Consider the following 4,812-nt stretch of genomic DNA (forward strand, 5'->3'; position numbering starts at 1 on the left):
GGTGGAAACATTGTGAAACAGAATCTCACTATGTAGCTCACACTGGCTTTACTCTCAAAAGATAACTAACCATGTTCACCTCAAATAACCCATCTTCATGCCTCTGCCTCCCTACTTCTGAGATTATAGGCGTGTGCCACAGTGCCAAGACCCACTGGGAAAATATTTTAAGATTTTTATTTTATTTTATTTTTTAAAAGATTTTATTTACTTTATGTGTATGAGTACACTGTAGCTGTACAGATGGCCGTGAGCTATCATGTGTGTGGCTGCTGGGAATTGAACTCAGGACCTCTGCCGGCACCGCTCACTCCAGCCCCGCTTGCTCCACCCCTCTCCCCCTCGCTTGCTCCACCCTGCTAGCTCCCTAGTAATTCACTGTAGCTGTCTTCAGATGCACCAGAAGAGGGCGTCAGATCTCATTACGGGTGGTTGCTGGAATCCAAACTCAGGACATTCTGAAGAGCAGTCACAGTGCTCTTACCCGCTAAGCCATCTCGACAGCCCTTTATTTTTTATTAGATGTTTTCTTTATTTACATTGGTGATCTCTGCTACAGAAAGCTGCTCATGATGGGGTTTCTCAGCAGAGATGACAGGGGCATAAGTGGTTTTCTTTATTTACATTGCAAATTTTATCCCCTCCAAAAGCCCCTTTATCCCATCCCCCCTCTCCCTGCTCAGTAACCCATCCACTCCCATTTCATAAAGAAGTTGGAGAGATCCCATGCAAGCAACTTACCTGTACACCTGAAAGCTCTAGAAAAGAAAGAAGCAAACACACCCAAGAGGAGTAGAAGACAGGAAATAATCAAACTCAGGGCTGAAGCCAACTATGTAGAAACATCCATTCCCTGTCCTGATATTCCCCTACACTGGGGCATCAGGCCTGTACAAGACCAAGGGCCTCTCCTCTCATCGATATCCCACAAGGCCATCCTCTGCTACATATGGGGCTAGAGCCATGGGTCTCTCCATGTGTACTTTTTAGTTGGTGGTTTAGACCCTGGGAGCTCTGGGGGTACTGGTTGGTTCATATTGTGGTTCCTCCTAAGGGGCTGCAAACCCCTTCAGCTCTGTGGATTCTTTCTCTTGCCTCTCCATTGGGGATTTATTGCTCAGTCCAATGGATGGCTGTGAACATCCACTTCTGTATTAGTCAGGCACTGGCAGAGCCTCTCAGGAGTCAGCTATATCAGGCTCCTGTCAGTAAGCACTTGTTGGCATCTACAATAGTGTCTGGGTTGGGTAACTGTATATGGGATGGATCCCTAGGTGGGACAGTCACTGGATAGCCTTTCCTTCAGTTTCTGCCCCAAACTTTGTCTCTATATGTCCTCTCATGGGTATTTTGTTCCCCCTCTAAGAAGGACTGAAGTATCCACACTGTGGTTTTTCTTCTTGAGCTTCACGTGGTCTGTGAATTGTATCTTGGGTATTCCGAACTTCTGGGCTAATATCCACTTCTCAGTGAGTGCATGCTGTGTGTGTTCTTTTGTGATTGGGTTACCTCACTCAGGATGATATTTTCTAGTTCTATCTATTTGCCTACAAAATTCATGATGTCCTTGTTTTTAATAGCTGAGTAGTATTCCATTGTGTAAATGGAACCACATTTTCTATAGCCATTCTTCAGTTGAGGGACATCTGGTTTATTTCCAGCCTCTGGCTATCACAAATCAGGCTGCTTTCAACGTGGAGAGAGGAGAACCAGGCAACCACGTGAGGTCTTGGGAGGAGCTACGACCTGTGGCAATTACTACAGGCAGGTGGTCAGGGATGTTTGTCAAGAGCTAGGTAGGGCTAGCCACTGAAATTTAGAGCAGGTGGGAGAGACAGATAAGGGATTTATAAGGGCTTGCTCTTCTAGTAGGGAAAAAGCAGCACCCAGCAATTGTGCCAGAAGGCAACTTTAATTTAGACAATTGTGTGTCTGTATCTTTTATCAGTGGATTCAAGGGAAGCTGGGAGGGGGCTGGTAGCATGGTCACCTCCCAAAGTAAAGGCGGGTAGAGCATAAAACTACTAGCTACATTGTTCCTGGATTTGGTTTTTGAAAATTACATTGAAGAATATTTTTTCAATCAAATTATTTTTGCATCAATATTCATAAGCAAATTTGTCTGAAGTTCTCTTTTTTGTTAGGTCTTTGTGCGGTTTATGTATCAGAGTAACAATGGCTTTATAGAGTGAATTAAGTATTGTCCCTTCTGTTTCTATTTTGTTGAATAATTTGAGGAGTATTGTTATTGACTCTTCTTTGAAGGTGTGGTAGAATTCTGCACTAAAAACATTTGGCCCTTTGATTTTTTTGGTTAGGAGGGTTTTTTTTTTAAAAAAACTATTGCATTATGATGAGAAAAGATATATGATTTCAATTTATCTGAATTTTGTTAACATTGGTTAAGAGGTTTTAAATAGCTATTTCTAATTCCTTAGGGGTATGGGACTGTTTAAATAGTTTACCTGATGTTGATTTAACTTTTGTATGTGGTATCAATTTAGAAAATCATCCATTTCATCTATATTTTTCAGTTTTGTTAGTATAGGCTTTTGTAGTGGGTTCTGATGATTTTTTTAAAATTTTCTCAGTTTCTGTTGTTATGTCTTCCTTTTCATTTCTGTTTTTGTTAGTTTGGATACCGTCTCTGTGCCCATTAGTTAGTTTGGCTAAGGGTTTATCTATCTTGTTGGTTTTCTCAAAGAACCAGCTCTTGGTTTTGGTGATTCTTTGTATAGTTCTCTTTGTTTCTACATAGTTGGTTTCAGCCCTGAGTTTGATTATTTCCTGTCTTCTACTCCTCTTGGGTGTGTTTGCTTCTTTCTTTTCTAGAGCTTTCAGGTGTACAGGTAAGTTGCTTGTATGGGATCTCTCCAACTTCTTTATGAAATCACTTAGTGCTATGAATTTTCCTCTTAACACTGTTTTCATTGTGACCCATAAATTTGGGTATGATGTGTCTTCATTTTTATTGAATTCTATATCTTCATTTCTTCCTTGACCAAGTTATCATTGAGCAGAGAGTTGTTCAGTTTCCATGGATATGTGGACTTTCTGTTGTTTTTGTTGTTATTGAAGTCTAGCCTTGGAGGCTGGTGAGATGACTCAATGGGTAAGAGCACCTACTGCTCTTCTGAAGGTCCTGAGTTCAAATCCCAGCAACCACATGGTGGCTCACAAACACCAGTAATAAGATCTGACACCCTCTTCTGGTGTGTCTGAAGACAGCTACAGTGTACTTATATTACAATAAATAAATCTTTGGGCCGGAGTGATCAGGAACTGATCGAGTGGAGTCTACCAGAGCAAGCAGAGTTGACCAGAGTGAGCAGAGGTCCTAATAAAGTCAATTCCCAACAACCAGATAAAAGCTCACAACTATCTGTACAGTTACATTGTGTATTCATATGTAAATAAATAAATAAATCTTTTTTAAAAAGAAGTCTAGCCTTAGTCCATGGGGATCTGATAGAATGCAAAGGATTATTTCAATGTTCTTGTATCTGTTGAGGCTTCTTTTGTGTCCAATATATGGTCAGTTTTGGAGAGAGTTCTATGAGGTGATGAGAGAAAAGTATATTCTCTTGTTTTGGGGTGAAATGCTCTGTAGATATCTGTTAAATCGATTTAGTTCATAACTTGTTAGTTTCACTGTGTCTCTGTTTAGTTTCCGCTTCAATGACCTGTCCTTTGGTGAGAGTGGGGTGTTGAAGTCTCTCACCATTATTGTGTAAGGTTCAATATGTATTTTGAGCACTAGTAAAGTTTCTTTTACTAAGGTGGGTACCCTTGCATGGGGGCATTGAAACTTCCTCTTGGTGGATTTTTCTTTTGATGAATATGAAGTAACCGTCCCCATCTCATTTGATAACTTTTGGTTGAAAGGCTCTTTTATTGTATATTAGAATGGCAACTCAAGCTTGTTTCTTAGGACCATTTGCTTGGAAAATGTTCTTCCAGCCTTTTACTCTGAGGTAGTAACTGTCTTTGTTACTGAGGTATGTTTCTTGTGTGCAGTAAAATGCTGGGTCCTGTTTATGTATCTAGTCTGTTAGCCTATTTATTTTTATTAGGGAGTTGAATCCACTGATGTTGAGAGATATTAAAGACAGATGATTGTGAGTTCCTGTTATTTTTGTTGCTGGAGATGGTATTATGTGTATATGGTTCTCTTTTGGGTTTGTTGTGAATTGTTTAATTATTTGTATTTTCTTGGGTATAGTTACCCTTCTTGTGTTGGAGATCTCTGTAGGTCTTGATTAGTAGAAAGATTGTTTAAATTTGATTTTGTCTTGGAATATCTTGGTTTCTCCATCTTTGGCGATTGAGAGTTTTGCTGGGTATAATATCCTGGGCTGACATTTGTGTTTTAAAAATATGGAGCACTTCATGAATTTGCATGTTATCTTTGCACGGGGGCCATGCTAATCTTTTCTGTATCATTCCAATTTTAGTATCAAGCACTTCCTGTATTTCTTTAAGGGAGTTATTTTTGTTCTCCTTAAAGATCTCTATCATCTGCATGAAATGGGATTTTAGGTCCGAATCTTGCTTTTTGGGAGTGTTTGGGTATCCAGGACTTGCTGTACTGGAGAATTGGGTTCTGATGATGCCAAATTTTATTGGGTTCTGTCCTTTATGCTTTTGGGATTATCTCTTGCCATCTGGCTATCTTTGGTGTTAACTGGCCTGGGTGTCTCTGACTGGAGCCAGCCTCCTTGGAGTCAGGTAGAACTCTATTACCTGGGCTAGAGCCAGCTTCCCGGGAGGCAGTAGTGCTATCTCTGGTTAGGGGTGCATCCTGTATCTTTG

The 4,812-nt window shown here is 40.4% G+C and overlaps 1 non-coding gene across 1 annotated transcript; it reads right to left on the bottom strand.

The window, feature by feature from the left end:
• Window positions 1-4,371: 4,371 nt before the first annotated feature.
• On the bottom strand, window positions 4,372-4,474 carry LOC116095965. The gene has a single exon (XR_004120781.1). It is a non-coding gene; the product is annotated as a U6 spliceosomal RNA (small nuclear RNA).
• Between the last annotated feature and the right edge of the window lie 338 nt (window positions 4,475-4,812).

Source organism: Mastomys coucha, chromosome X, assembly GCF_008632895.1.
Source record: "Mastomys coucha isolate ucsf_1 chromosome X, UCSF_Mcou_1, whole genome shotgun sequence".
In the NCBI taxonomy this organism is placed as follows: domain Eukaryota; kingdom Metazoa; phylum Chordata; class Mammalia; order Rodentia; family Muridae; genus Mastomys; species Mastomys coucha.